General features: G+C 38.4%; 2 long non-coding RNA genes across 2 annotated transcripts in view; one reads left to right on the top strand and one right to left on the bottom strand.

Moving 5' to 3' along the window:
* The window catches only part of LOC143653901 (uncharacterized), a 35067-nt gene extending 27165 nt beyond the window's left edge, over positions 1-7902 (bottom strand). Inside the window, exon 1 of the long non-coding RNA XR_013161603.1 lies at positions 7824-7902. This is a non-coding gene — a long non-coding RNA (uncharacterized LOC143653901). The remainder of the gene's footprint in view (positions 1-7823) is intronic.
* LOC143653900 (uncharacterized) lies at positions 527-17739 on the top strand. The gene is made up of 3 exons (XR_013161602.1): positions 527-642; positions 9339-9767; positions 17438-17739. It is a non-coding gene; the product is annotated as an uncharacterized LOC143653900 (long non-coding RNA).
* The last annotated feature ends 264 nt before the right edge of the window (positions 17740-18003 follow it).

The following is an 18003-nucleotide window of genomic DNA, read 5'->3' as shown; positions in this document are numbered from 1 at the left end:
AGTCCTGAAAGAGGATAATATTTCACTGGTTAGGAAAGGCCTTCATGCATAGGGAAAAGTAAGTCCCAAAATATATCAGTGTGAAAGAGCAGATTGGATTTAGCAAACCATCTATATTTTAGGATGGTCAAACATAGAGGAGAATGAGAGACGAAGGTAAAACAGGAAGCAAGGGTCGGGTGATTAGGGCCCTCCCTCACCATGACGAGCCATTTCAAATTTTATGCTGTAGGTGACAACCAAAGACTCCATAAAAGGAGAGGGTAACAAGAATAGGGAATTTGTAACTGGGGAAAGAGAGAATTGATAGGAAACATTTTTTTCAAGTATTCATGGAATAAAATGCACAAGTAGAGGCTTCCTGTGGTAGTTCACAAAACCAAAAGAGAGTCAATTTGTGTGATTTTAAAAGCGGCTCTAACAACACTAAACTAAAAATAAAGTAAAATAAAATAAAAGATGCTCAACACAAGGTCCTTTTGTTTCTTTAAGGCTCTCTAGAGCTGAAATACTGTGGTCAGGCAGTGACTTTCTTCTCACAAAGGATTTTGAAGTAGAGGCTGCAATTTGCCTGCAGAAGGCACTAGAAGATGATGAGGGGAGAAGAAAAGACAATCGATAATCACTCTTTAAACTCAGATGGTACGAGTTTCTATTTTGTACTTCAGAACAGAAAGGTGTTATATGTTCCATAAATACTGAGCAGTTGATTATCTATAGCAAAATCCAAAATTACCTCTGACCTAATCCTTTAGCAAGCAGTAGTTTCCTGGCCTCAGTGATTTTTGTTTAAATACGTATATAAACTGTATTTCATTGTTTAAAGAACTTCTCATACTTTAGAGGCTGAAATTTAAAGTGACAGATACAAAATGGGAATGTCCCTAAATTATGGATAAAATGGTTTAACTCTTTCTTAAGTCCATTTGTTGATTTTAAAGATGTTTTAGCCTTCACTTTACAAAAATATAAAGTCAGTTACATTCAAGGATTTCGAAACTGCCTTTACCCAATCAGGGTTTATTTTATGGCTGTGTTCTTTAACAGGAGTATGGTTCCTTTATTCCTCCTAATCTAATTTATCTTACTTGAATCATTTTCTATGGAGATTGAGGTCAAAAGGACTGTTGATCTTACCATTTTTCATCACAAATGTGACAAGTTCTCAGAGTTGCAATTAGCTTATCAATGTTTGATGGGATGCAGTTATTCCTGCTAAATTTTAATTATGTAAAGGTGCTCAAATAGGTGAAAATCTATTACTAGTGCTCTTATTTTTTCTAAAAATCTCATTTTTGACACTGAAAAAGTACTTGACAAAATAATCTATTGTGTCTTAGTGACATAAATTCATTATGAGAGTCTGGGAATTCGTTCCTTATATTATTAACATTTCTCGAATCCACCTACATTACCTAACCTGGAATTGTATCCCACAAAGTAACAATGGGTTTAATCATCAAAGCCTCCCCAGACAAGCTCTGCAGTTCTCAAGGCCAAGCAAGAACACAGAACTCCCGGGAAGAAGTGTTGCATTTTGTTAAGTCTCCCTTATTAAATTTTAACTCGGGACAGTCTGAATCTTTTGTAGCCACCTCCTCATTTTCTCATCATTTGTTACTTGCTATCAGAAGATTTTCCTATACCTTATGAACAGTTTTTCCCAAGTCTGGCCACTCATCACAATTGCATGAAAAACGTTAAAAAAAATTTCCAGGCATTACCCAAGATCTGGAATCATTAGGAGTAAGGCCTGAAATCTGTATTTTCCAGAAATCCTCCATGGAAAAGTGATCCAGCAGACCAGATCCATTGACTGGTGGTGTGCTCAAATCCAACCAGAGTTCTGTTTGGGGATACCCTAAATTTTTTGCAAATAGTCTCTACTACAGTTGTTCTAGAAAGTTCATGTGAGAACATGCTTACTACAAAGCCTCGTCGTGCTTCATTATACTGCATTTAGTTTTTGCAGTGCTTTTCTCCCAATTCCACGGGCTCAGCATTTGGTTGTTCTTCCTGTTATAACTTTTCAAGCCCTGTGATAGCCGCAAAGCCTTCCTTTTCCACCATGTCAACAAATCCTGTCCTCCATACTTCACCTTCTAAAAATGCCTTTATTTACTTCTCAGTTAAATAGCCCTGAACCTGTGCAAAAATCCCCCCTTCTTCCTATGTTATATCTATAGGCTTTATATTTTCTAAAATAAGTTTTATTTAGGAATAATTTCTATATAGTAAACACGCTCACTTTAAATGTCCTTTTTGATGAGTTTGACAAGTTTATATAACTGTGTAACCATTTCCACAAACAAGATATAGAACATTTCCCAAATATTCCCTTGTGCTTCATCCCAGTCAATTGTTCTCAAGCTGCAGCCCCAGAAAACCACTGATTTATTTTCTGCAACTACAGATTAACTGTCTTTTCCAGAAGTTCATATCAATGGAATATAAAGCATGTATGTTTTCTCATTTAGCTTCTTTTGCTCAGCATGTTGTTCCTGAGACTCATCCCTGATGCTGTGTGTACCGATGGTTGTTCCTTTTTATTGCAGTTATATCCTCTTGTATCTGTTGTACAAATATACACAGTTTGTTTATCCATCTTCCTGTTGATAGAAGCCTGGAGATTCCTAATTTGGGGGTATTACAAACAAAGCTACTATGAGCAAATGTGTACAAGCATTTGTGAGAACATGTCCAGCAATCAGGTTTCAAGGCAGTCGATTAGGACAATGGGCCAATGAAAGTCACAAGCGCACCTTTAATTGACTTCCTGCCACAGTTCAAGCAAGAAGCAAAAAGAGGTGCCAGATCTCCTGTATTCCATTTACATTTTTCCCCATGGAATAGAACCAGATGGGGGTCCGGGGAATACAGCACAGCCAGGGCAGGGACAGAAGGGGAAATCCTGCCTTTTTATGGAGCTGTGGCTGGGAGAAGGCAGAGGGGGTCAGGCTAGGAGTTGAAAGGTACTGAGTCAAACAGAGAAGAGTGCCTCCGCACAGCTCCCCCATAAGGAGGCCTCCAAATGGAGGTGCTGGGCTAGCACCCAGAGGTGCATAGAAGCGTGGCTGACCCAGGGGGTTCTAAGTCCTCAGCTACAACATATTGACTTTGCACCAGGTGTCTGAAGTAGGAAGGCAGTTTTCCTCTATGAAGCCTGTCTTGCAAAGCCTTGTTGTAATTGCCTATAGTTGGATCTGAAAAATCACACGTAGAATTTTGTCCTGGAGCCAGACTTTTCAATATGCTTTCATTTCTCTTGATAAATGCCTAGAAATAGGATTGCAGGTAAGTATATTTACCATTATAAACAATTGCCAAACTGTTTTCCAAGTTGTGTGTCATTTTAAATTCCCCAAAGCAATAAAGGATACTTCTACTGTTTCTAAATTCTCACCAAATTCTTGGTGCTTCTAGGTGTTTTAATAGCAGCCATCCTAGTGATGCATAGTGCTATCTCAATGCGGTTTTAATTTTCATCTTCCTGATTCTTATGTGTTGAGTATTTTTTTAATGTGTTGACTAACTGTATATGTTCTTTTGTGAAGTTTCTATTCAAAACTTTTGCCCATTTTTAATCGCAGTCAGCTCATATTACTGAATTGAAAGTGTCTTTTAAGTATACTGGAGTCAAATGTCTTTATCTAGTATAGATATTGCAAAGGTTTTCTCCCATACAGTGGTTTTCCTCAAAGAGCAGAAGTTTTTAACTTCTATCATTTTTTTTCTTTTACAGTTTGTATGTTTGTACTACCTAAAAAGTCTTTGCCTACCACAAGGTTGGGAAGATTTTCTCCTATGCTTTGTTCCAGAAGATTTTTAATTTTAGGTTTTACGTATATATGTCTACGGCCCATTTTAGTTTATTATACACATACTGTATGTGGAAAGAGTTGTCCTTCTTCTCCCCCCCACACACTTCAATATCTACTTGTTCTAATACCATTTTTGATAAGGCTATCCTATCCCCCATTTAATTGCCTTGGCACCTTGCATGAAAGTCAATGAAAAATATGTTAGGATCAATTACTAGACTCTGATCTTTGTGTCTATCCACTTGCCAGTACAACACTATCTTGGTTACGACAGGTTAATAAGTTCTGAAATCAGGTATTATAGATCCTCCAGCTTTGTCCTTCTTTCAACAAGTTGTGTTTGCTGTAGCCTTAATTTTAATTCTAGTTGCCAATGTATTTTGTATCACATTAAGCTAATTTATATTGGCCTTTGCTTTGATGTTTCCAGAGGATTAAATCAATGGATATAAAGATGCATAGGCAGGGACACAGCACCCTCTTTTGGTTCTGCACAATTTTCCTTATAATTTTTTCTTTTTTTCTTGACATAGCTAAGACTTTCAGTAACTTAACGGCTCATGGTTTATGTCTTCTGGTCCATATCATTTTCCTACATATTAAACTATAACCACTTAACACTCTCTACTGCTTAACACTAAACTACTACCACTTAACACTCCTACTCATTCAGTATGAATCCCTGCATTATAATTGTACTGCCTGTCCCTGTAATCTTTTCTCAAAACTCAATGTTCTTGAAAGCTTAAACATTTACATTTCTTTAAGCCCGGTCTACCTGCTGTCAGTTTCAATTTTCTTCACATTAAAGATGGCATCTGAGATCTCACCTTGCCAGAGCTTAGATGCAAAATAACCACCTTTATGACACGTGCAAATATCACTGCACATTTGATAACATTCGTACTGTGTCAGGGCAGATCTAATTTCTGGTCTGCTCTCACCCAAAGTCTCCTTCTGCCTTACTGACTCATCACTTATGTTAGCTATGACATAGCTTCCCTTCTAAAAAGTTATTATATGACATTTCCTTAAAGTAAATCATTATGGGTGGTTTGCATTCATCTCCAGTTATTTATTGTTTAAATAAAATAAAAGCCAAAAGGATGGTTGAACTTGGATGCCCTATTTTAAAGGGTAATATAGTCAGTTGTTTCTAAAGGGATAGGATTAGCCAGGAGAATTGTAAATTAAGAGCCGAGTGAGAAGTGGAGGAGGAGGAGGGTCTTTGCTCTGGAACTAAGCGGAATGGGGTACAGATCAAAAGTGCAGGAATTCAGGGTGCACAAATAGTTTAGTGGTTAGAATGCCTCCCTTCCGTGCTAGAGACCCAGGTTCGATTCCCAGACCAGGCACCACCACCCCACCCCCCCCAGAAATGCAGGAATTCTGAGACATGAGAAGAGCCACTTGCATATTCTGAACCCCAGAAACTTCTCCCACAATTTTTTCTCAGCAGCCATACGCTATTATTTGTCAATACATTTAGCCAATTTGTAAGGCCTGGCCTGGTAGCCTCTGGTTGGAAGGTCCCCACCCGAACTAAAACGCATGAACATCCGGGCATACAGCTGTTCAAACTCAGCCAATCAGGACCTGCCCTGCAAACAAAGGACTCCCACTGCACACGGCCTGTAGCTATGCCCACTGCACATGGCCTGTAGTTATGTCCCCGGCCTAAAGCACGAAAAACTCCTAACCTACCACCGGAGGCCCTGTAGACATCGTCAGCACCCCCACTAGCTAGCCTATATCTAGCCCCGCCGCCCCTAGGGGGGCGTGCCTTTCCCAGCCCGCACCCTGAGCACCTGGACCCGGGAACCTCACCCCGGGACAATACACTTTTTAAACTCGGACTCATTTTCTCTGATTTTTCAGTTGGCTACCATCTGAAACCTGACACAATTGAACCTGGCTCTGAAAACATATGGCCCGGCCCTGGCCACCCCCCTTGTAACTGCACTAGCCACCACATTACTGATCATAACAGCTCATACAGTTCATGGACAAATACAAACACTTTTTTCAAAGGAGAGACATCAAACCACAGACACAGTAGACAATTCTGTGCCTAGAAATGAAATATGGGTATTTTTTTCATTAGCCATACTTATTCATAAAAGACAAAAATCAATGTATTCAGCCAGCTGAAACTAATTTGAAGCAGTTTCATATGGGGTTACATATTCACAGTTTTTTATCTCTTCCTCAAATTCAATTAAAATATATAAATGGTTGGTCCAAATGCAAGACAAATATAAAGTCTGACATCATGGTAGCCTTTCAAAGACATTGAAGGAATGCATCTTTACAGGTGGACAATTGTCAGGATGAAAATACCATCCACTTCAAACTGTGAGGTGGTTTATAGGACAGCAGATTATAGACGTACCCCAAAGTTGCAATGTATGGGCTTCTGCTTTTTAAGAAGCTTACGGTGCTTATCTGAGTATAATGACCATTTGTAGTCTGGCTATTAGAAGCCACTGACATAGACATAATCATCAGCCTCTCAATTTATTTGTATGATTATTTACTAGCAGTGTCCAAAGATACACACGGAGCTAGAAGAAAAATGAGGTCACTCAGTCAATCATCAGTCAGCCGAATAACTCAGAGCAGGGTCGCTTTCCTTGAGCAGGTAAAGGTGTTATTTACAAAGAATAGCATATTTCCTGCCAGCACTCCTACATTAAAAGTATTGTGTACCTATTGACCACTTTCAAGCTGAACTCTCTAAGCTATAATACTCAAGTCTGTCCATACTAAGAAGAAGTAAATAACATAAATGACATTTTTAAAACAGAACAATATGTTCACAGCTCAATTCAAACTGTTAAACAGCGCAGGTTTTATAGTGAGAAGCACCAGTGTTTTAACTTCCATGCCAACAATTCCTACTCCTCAAAGGTCAATGCTTTTAAGGATTTCTATCTTTACTTCTGGTAGTTACCTCCAAGTCACTAAATAATATGATTATTTCTCCCTTTCTTTACTTACTTTCACAAAACTCTATTTCCTGCTGTTAAAAATTAAAATCAGGATTTATCCCTTATGCTAACTCTTCCTTCCCCCTTTCAATTTTTGAGAGATATAAATGCTTTCAGGTCTTCTATTGATTGACTTAGTAAAATAGAACAATATACCTAAAATTCTATTTACTTTGCTATCAACTTTAAACAATAGCTCAGGCGTTCAATATATAAAATATGTCTTTATTCTTTCTTTCCATCTCTTTTCCCCATTTTGATCCCCCAGTTTCTGTCCACTGTCTCTTTATTTTTACACTGTTATCATTAATAGCATATACATTTTATTTTGTAAACATAATTACATGAACCATGTTTCTTACTCTAAGTTGATTGCAAATTTGAAAGTTAATAACAGAGGGTATATTGACATGTTTATATAAAAACTGATCCCAGCGCAAACATTAGGTTGATTATTCTAGAAAACTGTAGCATAACTGCCTTTGTTTCCTCAATAGGCATCTTACGTAAATGACAAATCTAACTGGGCTCTGTAATGAGAGGGGGTTGATACCTGTTTCTTCAGGGTACAGAAACAGGAAACCAGCTGATAAACTGTCCCCCCTCATTCAAGGTGTTCAAATTGAGAAGTGCTTATCAACATCTACCCTAGGGTTTTTCTTTTCATTTCTTTAGAACAGTGGTTCTAACGGGTGGTCCCAGACCACTAGCAACAACAAGAACTTGTCAGAGTTGCAAATCCTTGCTGCCTTCTCCAGAATCACTGAATCAGAAACTCTGGGAATAAGGCTCAGCAATCTGTATTTTAATGAGCCTCAAGATGATTCTGACATAGACTGATTTGAGAGCACACTGCTTCATAGGTAAGTCCTCTAGGGTTTTCGCATTGGGTAAAGACAAAGTGACAAACAGAATCATAGAAAAGGAAGAAGAGTGGATTAGCACAGCTGTTCTATTAGCTAGAATTTTAATTACCTCCACTCCCTTTCTGAGCATCATCCCTCACTCTTACCTTTTGAACCGGATTTCCCAAAGCAGGGATCTTCAGTAAGGTTCCTTATGCGATGTGCTTGTAAACGCTTAAGAACCAGCTAATGGAAATAAATAAACAAACAAATATATAAAAGCCCTGATTTGTACTCAGCCCAGTCTATTTCAAGCTACCAACATGACCTCATTGAACTTGCAGTAGGGGAGAGATAGCACAATTGTAGCATACTGGCCAGAGTGAACTGGCTCCAGTACAACTCTGGTTCCCTAGGAGAAATCAATGCTCATGTAGCACCATTCTACATGTTTTCAGCTACTTCCTCCAACAACATGCCTTCATGAGTTTATTATCCAGAAATTGCATTGACTTCTCTTTAAGCTTGTTGACCCTAAACAGTTAAAGGTTTATCCTTCTTTTTAACCTCTTTACTAAACTTCTCTAATATACTTCTTTACTTTTATATACTACGTTACTATTTTATACTCCTTTACTGGGGTTTTAAATACATGTGTTCAGTGTGCCACTTTAAAGCAGAAACCTAAAGACATATTAATACCCAAAAATGGCCTGAGTTCCCTTGCATGATACTGACTTGCCCATCACCGAGAGGAATTAAGCAGAACCTTGACAATGACTTTGCGAACATGCTGAAGATTTCAGGATCTTTTGAGTGACTAGTGAGATAACATTTAAGATCCCTTCCAACAAGAAGAGTCTATGATTTTGCATATCATCTAAATTCACTCAGTTACTAGGTGGCTAGTGGTAGCAAAATAACTCTCTCCTCCAAACAAACATGGATACAGAAAGGGGAAAACAAAGCCCATTGTAATTTAGTGATCTGACGCTCAAGCTCCATTGCTCTGGTATACGAATGATTAAAAAATTTCTATCACATTTCTGTTCTTAATCAGTATGCATCAAATGTCTGTTGATGGTTTGGTGACAAAAATACTATGAATTATTACTTTGCATTATCAAACTTTCCATATACTGTTGGTTTGTTGCACTGTTGTGGTTCTAAATAAAATATAGGCTTATTGTCACTGACATGTCTATCATGGGTTGCATAATAAATAAACAAATGTTCAAGTAGAAAGCAAAAAACAAGTAGAATTCTATGTCTTACTTAAAGGAAAGGTTGTCCTTGAAGAGATAGATATGCTGTAGTAAGGTCTTTCATTTTAAGGATATTTTTAGAATTTTATGAAGAAACAATTCACTTACTGATGACTTTCCTCCACTTACTCCCCCATGAGCTTTAGAGCTTTATTAGCATAGATTCTTTAGTGCTATGATTCTAATATGGTTATTTGACATGGGGAGCTGAATTTTTGCCTCTTTCAAGTGAAAATGTAGTAGTGGCATAAACATCAAAAACAAGCCTAATCTTAGTTTTTAAAACACCTATTTTTAAAAAAATCTATTTTCAATGGATCATTCCCAATTGTTAGTACTAATTCAGCACAGAAAATTATTCAATTGATAGATATCTGCTTATTGTAAATGAATTCATTCATTCTTTGTTCATTTCAGGTTTGGGAACCAACCATTGGATAATTTTTGTGAAAAATTAAAATAACTCTCCTTTTCCAATAACAAGGATTCAGTGTTTCAGAAACTCAAGATCCACCATCTGGTAAGGATGCTGTCTGAGTCCACCCCGGGGCAGCTTATGATGCCTACCAAGGGACACAATTTGGACATGGCCAGCATTAACACCTTCCTCAGAAAAGCTCCATCCCACTGAAAACATATCATCAATTAGGAAACATAAATTTATGTCATTCTGCTTCACTTGGTTGGCTTCCAGGAAACAGTTCTGAACCCCACAGGGGTGCTTCTCCTACTGAAATAACTGCTGAGGTGCACAGTGCCAGAAGAGGGGCTTCTCTGCTCAGACACTGAAGTCTTGTGAAAAATCACTCTATGGTTGAAATCAATTTGCTTCTACAGAATCTACAGGTGATTTTTCTAGTGAGGTTTAAAATTCCATTTCATTGTATTTGGCACATCCAAGGCTCAAATAAAAGAGGGATGGGTAGAAAAATCAAACCTTTAAAGGAATGTTTCAGATAATTTTAAAAGCTTAGGTGACTCATAGTTACTCCTTTTAAACACTGCTTAAAAAAATATTTGGAGGAAAAAAATAAAGCCAAGTTTGCTGAAAAAAAAAAACCATATTTAATGCTTTGAAAAGTACTGAACTCTTTCATCATGTGAGTTTACATTTATATATACGGTTTCAGAACATTTTCAGAACATTGGTGATTCCTACAACCAGTTCTTCCCTTCTCACAGATTATATCATGTAAATATGCATCTCTAAACAAAACGAGCATGTTTCATATTCCAGTGTGTTAGGAAAGCAAAGTGGCAGCTTTTTCAAGAGGTTAATACACATTTTATGAATATTCCTCACTGGTCTTTACCAGGAGTTTTAATCAAAATTACTCCTTTTTTAAAGAGAGAACAGAATAAATGAAAGACATGCTTTTTTTGCACAGTTGAGAAGTTAGAAAGGATTACAGATGGTGTCAACCAAACAAGCTACCAAGTGTGCTGAACTCTCCATAAATAAATGTATTCTGAGCCTCATATGGCACAATAATCTCAGGTATACATTAATTCATTGTATTTTTCAAAATTATTCTACTAATTTTGCAAAGTTATAAAACATTCTGAGAGACTGCATAGTTTATGTACTTTCAAGTTTAAAAAATCATGGTATAGTTCTCTCTACAGGGCGGAGGGAAGCTCATCAGTGGGGCTACGAGCGGAGTGCGTCACGTCACTCTACGCAACGTCCCTTGGGAAGGTCTGAGACAAGGGCCAGCAGCGGCCCTAACAGGGCTCTCCCTGTATACGGGGAGAACAGCTACTGGGGGAGTGGAGATAATACAGAGCAGCTCCCGGAGCCACGAGGGAGATCAAAGGGACAGCGTACCCCATCCTGGAACGGCTGACTATCTGGGAGAACCAGCTCCGGTGAGATCACCAAGGGGCACGGGCTTTCCTGGGTGGGACGGCAAGCGACCGGAGTCCCTCCCTTCCACCTTCCCAGGCCAGCTGGTAGAATTGGACAGGCGGTCCCCTTAGGCCGCGGCGGCTGGTGCCCCCACCACACGAGGCCCCCCAGAACAACTGAGATAATTGGGTCGGAAATCCCCACACTGCGGAGAACAGTGACCGGGGGATCCCTTCCAAACACGTGACTCCCCCGTCGGCTGGAAACAGTACACTCTCCTGGGCTGCGACAGCTGGAGCCCTCCCGCCAGGCTTGGTGCCCCGGGCTGACTGGCTAATTTGGCCGGACGCTCTCCTGTGCTGCGACGGCCAGCGACCCTCCCCACGTTTGGAACCCCGGGCCGGCTGGCATTCTTCCAAGACACTTCAGCTGCCGAACCTCCCCTACGGCGAGAGTTTTCCAGAGTTGAGGGACCCACAGCAACTTTCGCTGGTGGAACCCACAGACAGGCGTGTGCCACGAGCGCCACCTACTGGGCAGGATAGGAAGAACAGAACCCAGAGATTGCACAGAAAAATCTTTCAACCTGTGGGGTCGAACACCCGGGGAAATCTGACTAAATGTCCAGACGCCAGCAGAAGATAACGGATCACGCTCAGAAAATTGAACATATGGCCCAGTCAAACGAAGAAACCAATAGTTCAAATGAGATACAGGAGCTGAAACAACTAATGCTGAATATACGAACAGAAATGGAAAACCTCTTCAAAAACGAAATCGATAAATTGAGGGAGGACATGAAGAAGACATGGGCTGAACATAAAGAAGAAATAGAAAAACTGAAAAAACAAATCACAGAACTTATGGAAGTGAAAGATAAAGTAGAAAAGATGGAAAAAACAATGGATACCTACAATGACAGATTTAAAGAAACAGAAGATAGAATTAGTGATTTGGAGGATGAAACATCTGAATTCCAAAAAGAAACAGAAACTATCCGGAAAAGAATGGAAAAATTTGAACAAGGTATCAGGGAACTCAAGGACAATGTGAACCGTACAAATATACGTGTAGTGGGTATCCCAGAAGGAGAAGAGAAGGGAAAAGGAGGAGAAAAACTAATGGAAGAAATTATCACTGAAAATTTCCCAACTCTTATGAAAGACCTAAAATTACAGATCCAAGAAGTGCAGCGCACCCCAAAGAGATTAGACCCAAATAGGCGTTCCCCAAGACACTTACTAGTTAGAATGTCAGAGGTCAAAGAGAAAGAGAGGATCTTGAAGGCAGCGAGAGAAAAACAATCTGTCACATACAAGGGAAACCCAATAAAACTATGTGTAGATTTCTCAGCAGAAACCATGGAAGCTAGAAGACAGTGGGATGATATATTTAAGTTACTAAAAGAGAAAAACTGCCAGCCAAGACTCCTATATCCAGCAAAATTGTCCTTCAAAAATGAGGGAGAAATTAAAACATTCTCAGACAAAAAGTCACTGAGAGAATTTGTGACCAAGAGACCAGCTCTGCAAGAAATACTAAAGGAAGCACTAGAGTCAGATACAAAAAGACAGAAGAGAGAGACATGGAGAAAAGTGTAGAAAGAAGGAAAGTCAGATATGATATATATAATACAAAAGGCAAAATGGTAGAGGAAAATATTATCCAAACAGTAATAACTCTAAATGTCAATGGACTGAATTTCCCAATTAAAAGACATAGACTGGCAGAATGGATTAAAAAACAGGATCCTTCTATATGCTGTCTACAGGAAACACATCTTACACCCAAAGATAAACATAGGTTGAAAGTGAAAGGTTGGGAAAAGATATTTCATGCAAATAACAACCAGAAAAGCGCAGGAGTGGCTATACTAATATCCAACAAACCAGACTTCAAATGTAAAACAGTTAAAAGAGACAAAGAAGGACACTATCTACTATTAAAAGGAACAATTAAGCAAGAAGACATAACAATCATAAATATTTACGCACCGAACCAGAATGCCCCAAAATACGTGAGGAATACACTGCAAACACTGAAGAGGGAAATAGACACATATACCATAATAGTTGGAGACTTCAATTCACCACTCTCATCAATGGACAGAACATCTACACAGAGGATCAATAAAGAAATAGAGAACCTGAATATTACTATAAATGAACTTGACTTAACAGACATTTATAGGACATTACATCCCACAACAGCAGGATACACCTTTTTTTCAAGTGCTCATGGATCATTCTCAAAGATAGACCATATGCTGGGTCACAAAGCAAGTCTTAACAAATTTAAAAATATTGAAATCATACACAACACTTTCTCGGATCATAAAGGAATGAAGTTGGAAATCAATAATAGGCGGAGTGCCAGAAAATTCATAAATACATGGAGGCTCAACAACACACTCTTAAACAACAAGTGGGTCAAAGAAGAAATTGCAAGAGAAATTAGTAAATACCTAGAGGCAAATGAAAATGAAGACACAACATATCAAAACTTATGGGACGCAGCAAAGGCAGTGCTAAGAGGGAAATTTATTGCCCTAAATGCCTTTATCAGAAAAGAAGAAAAGGCAAAAATGCAGGAATTAACTGTCCACTTGGAAGAACTGGAGAAAGAACAGCAAACTAATCCCAAAGCAAGCAAAAGGAAAGAAATAACAAAGATCAGAGCAGAAATAAATGAAATTGAAAACATGAAAACAATAGAGAAAATCAATAAGACCAGAAGTTGGTTCTATGAGAAAATCAACAAGATTGATGGGCCCTTAGCAAGATTGACAAAAAGAAGAAGAGAGAGGATGCAAATAAATAAGATTAGAAATGGAAGAGGAGACATAACTACTGACCTCACAGAAATAAAGGAGGTAATAACAGGATACTATGAACAACTTTACGCTAATAAACACAACAATTTAGAAGAAATGGACAGGTTCCTGGAAAGACATGAACAACCAACTTTGACTCAAGAAGAAATAGACGACCTCAACAAACCAATCACAAGTAAAGAGATTGAATTAGTTATTCAAAAGCTCCCTAGAAAGAAAAGTCCAGGACCAGACGGCTTCACATGTGAATTCTATCAAACATTCCAGAAAGAATTAGTACCTACTCTCCTCATCTCTTCAACATAATCGAAGTGGAGGGAAAACTACCTAATTCATTCTATGAAGCCAACATCACCCTCATACCAAAACCAGGCAAAGATATTACAAAAAAAGAAAACTACAGACCAATCTCTCTAATGAATACAGATGCAAAAATCCTCAATAAAATTCTAGCAAATCGTATCCAACAACACATTAAAAGAATTATACATCATGACCAAGTAGGATTCATCCCAGGTATGCAAGGATGGTTCAACATAAGAAAATCAATTAATGTAATACACCATATCAACAAATCAAAGCAGAAAAATCACATGATCATCTCAATTGATGCAGAGAAGGCATTTGACAAGATTCAACATCCTTTCCTGCTGAAAACACTTCAAAAGATAGGAATACAAGGGAACTTCCTTAAAATGATAGAGGGAATATATGAAAAACCCACAGCTAATATCATCCTCAATGGGGAAAAATTGAAAACTTTCCCCCTAAGATCAGGAACAAGACAAGGATGTCCACTATCACCACTATTATTCAACATTGTGTTGGAAGTTCTAGCCAGAGCAATTAGGCAAGAAAAAGAAATACAAGGCATCAAAATAGGAAAGGAAGAAGTAAAACTATCATTGTTTGCAGACGATATGATACTATATGTAGAAAACCCAGAAAAATCCACAACAAAATTACTAGAGCTAATAAATGAGTACAGCAAAGTAGCAGGCTACAAGATCAACATTCAAAAATCTGTAGCTTTTCTATACACTAGTAATGAACAAGCTGAGGGGGAAATCAAGAAACGAATCCCATTTACAATTGCAACTAAAAGAATAAAATACCTAGGAATAAATTTAACCAAAGAGACAAAAAACCTATATAAAGAAAACTACAAAAAACTGTTAAAAGAAATCACAGAAGACCTAAATAGATGGAAGGGCATACCGTGTTCATGGACTGGAAGACTAAATATAGTTAAGATGTCAATCCTACCTAAATTGATTTACAGATTCAATGCAATACCAATCAAAATCCCAACAACTTATTTTTCAGAAATAGAAAAACCAATAAGCAAATTTATCTGGAAGGGCAGGGTACCCCGAATTGCTAAATACATCTTGAGGGAAAAAACGAAGCTGGAGGTCTCGCGCTGCCTGACTTTAAGGCATATTATGAAGCCACAGTGGTCAAAACAGCATGGTATTGGCATAAAGATAGATATATCGACCAATGGAATCGAATAGAGTGCTCAGATATAGACCCTCTCATCTATGGACATTTGATCTTTGATAAGGCAGTCAAGCCAACTCACCTGGGACAGAACAGTCTCTTCAATAAATGGTGCCTAGAGAACTGGATATCCATATGCAAAAGAATGAAAGCGGACCCGTATCTCACACCCTATACAAAAGTTAACTCAAAATGGATCAAAGATCTAAACATTAGGTCTAAGACCATAAAACAGTTAGAGGAAAATGTAGGGAGATATCTTATGAAATTTACAATTGGAGGCGGTTTTATGGACCTTAAACCTAAAGCAAGAGCACTGAAGAAGGAAATAAATAAATGGGAGCTCCTGAAAATTAAACACTTTTGTCCATCAAAGAACTTCATCAAGAAAGTAGAAAGACAGCCTACACAATGGGAGACAATCTTTGGAAACGACATATCAGATAAAGGTCTAGTATCCAGAATTTATAAAGAGATTATTCAACTCAACAACAAAAAGACAGCCAACCCAATTACAAAATGGGAAAAAGACTTAAACAGACACCTACCAGAAGAAGAAATATGGATGGCCAAGAGGCACATGAAGAGATGCTCAATATCCCTGGCCATTAGAGAAATGCAAATCAAAACCACAATGAGATATCATCTCACACCCACCAGAATGGCCATTATCAACAAAACAGAAAATGACAAGTGCTGGAGAGGATGCGGAGAAAGAGGCACACTTATCCACTGTTGGTGGGAATGTCAAAGGGTGCAACCACTAATGGAAGGCAGTTTGGCGGTCCCTCAAAAAGCTGAATATAGAATTGCCATACGACCCAGCAATACCATTGCTAGGTATCTACTCAAAGGACTTAAGGGCAAAGACACAAACGGACATTTGCACACCAATGTTTATAGCAGCGTTATTTACAATTGCAAAGAGATGGAAACAGCCAAAATCTCCATCAACAGAAGAGTGGCTAAACAAACTGTGGTATATACATACGATGGAATATTATGCAGCTTTAAGACAAGATAAACTTATGAAGCATGTAATAACATGGATGGACCTAGAGAATATTATGCTGAGTGAATCCAGCCAAAAACTAAAGGACAAATACTGTATGGTCCCACTGATGTGAACGGACATTCGAGAATAAACTTGAAATATGTCATTGGTAACAGAGTTCAGCAGGAGTTAGAAACAGGGTAAGACAACGGGTAATTGAAGCTGAAGGGATACAGACTGTGCAACAGGACTAGATACAAAAACTCAAAAATGGACAGCACAATAATACCTAATTGTAAAGTAATCATGTTAAAATACTGAATGAAGCTGCATCTGAGCTATAGGGTTTTTTTTGTTTTTGTTTGCTTGTTGGTTTGTTTGTTGTTGTTGTTTTTTACTATTACTACTACTTTTATTTCTTTTCTTTATATTAACATTTTATATCTTTTTCTGTTGTGTTGCTAGTTCCTCTAAACCGATGCAAATGTACTAAGAAACAATGATCATGCATCTATGTGATGATGTTAAGAATTACTGAGTGCATATGTAGAATGGTATGATTTCTAAATGTTGTGTTAATTTCTTTTTTTTTTTCTTTCCGTTAATAAAAAATAAAAAAAAATAAAAAAAATCATGGTATATACTTAGATGAAATAATAAAGAATCTAGATTCTGAATGGTTATTTTGTTGTGAGCAATGGCATTCAAATGTGAATTTCAATGTATGTGTACACAGGCATGTCTTCAGGGAAAGGAAGGTGAAACTGTGTTTCAGTCATTCTTTCAACTTTGAGTTATTCACCATCTAACCATGTTCACAGCACTGCCCAACAAATAGGACAGCAGAGTCTCTGCCCTTGAGGAATTTAAGGTTGGGAGGAGATCGGAAGGCGAGAGAAAATGGATAGAGGAGCACCAGCTCAGGAGAGGCTAAGTGCAATGGAGTCCTCAATCTGTGAGCATCAATGATGGCTTTCTGGAAGGAGCTGACACCAGAGGCAGAGGAAATAGCATGCACGATGGTCTGAAAGCCACTGAGTCTTTGTGTTCATTTGCCTAACACTGAGTCCTACAGCCATATGTGCGGTCCATAAAATCTGATGAGAGGTTGAACATTACCAAATGGTTTCTCTTTTATTTTCAAAAATGAAAATGATACTCAGAGAATCAGAATCACAAAATATCCCTTTTGTTACCATCTCAAGTGTGCCTTCAGTATGGAGTCTGTGGTAGTTAGGTTCAGGTGTCAACTTGGCTAGGTGAAGGTGCCTAGTTCTATTGCTGTGGACAAAAGCCAATGGCATGTGAATCTCATCTGTTGCTGATTACCTCTGCAGTTGGCAAGGAGGCGTGCCTGCTATCATGAATGATGTTTGATTTAATTGGCTGAGGCGTTAATGAGAGAGTTCAACATAGCACAGCCAAGCAGCTCAGCATACCTCATCTCAGCACTCACAGCTCAGCCCAGGCCTTTGGAGATGCAGAAAGAAATCACCCTGGGGAAAGGTGTTGGAACCCAGAGGTCTGGAGAGAAGGCCAGCAGAGATCACCCTGTGTCTTCCCAAGTAAGAAAGAACCTCAGTTGAAAGTTAGTTGCCTTTCCTCTGAAGAACTAAGCAAACTAAATAAATCCCTACTGAAAGCCAATCTGTCTCTGGTGTGTTGCATTCTGGCAGCTAGCAAACTAGAATAGAGTCTTTCCTGACTCCCCTTCATGTTCCACTTGAAAGCTCTCAACATACTTTCGTGCCATTGTGAATATATTTGGTACTTATTTTTGGCATATGTCATCATATTTTTTTTAATTAGGAAGCCCAACTTTTTAACTGTGTGACCCTGGACAGGTTATGTAACATCTATATACCTCAGTTTCATCATCTACAGACTGGGAATAGGAAAAGTA

Source organism: Tamandua tetradactyla, chromosome 13 (assembly GCF_023851605.1).
Source record: "Tamandua tetradactyla isolate mTamTet1 chromosome 13, mTamTet1.pri, whole genome shotgun sequence".
Taxonomy (NCBI): domain Eukaryota; kingdom Metazoa; phylum Chordata; class Mammalia; order Pilosa; family Myrmecophagidae; genus Tamandua; species Tamandua tetradactyla.
Note: the sequence above shows the minus strand (reverse complement) of the source record. Positions and strands in the feature narration are given on the sequence as shown.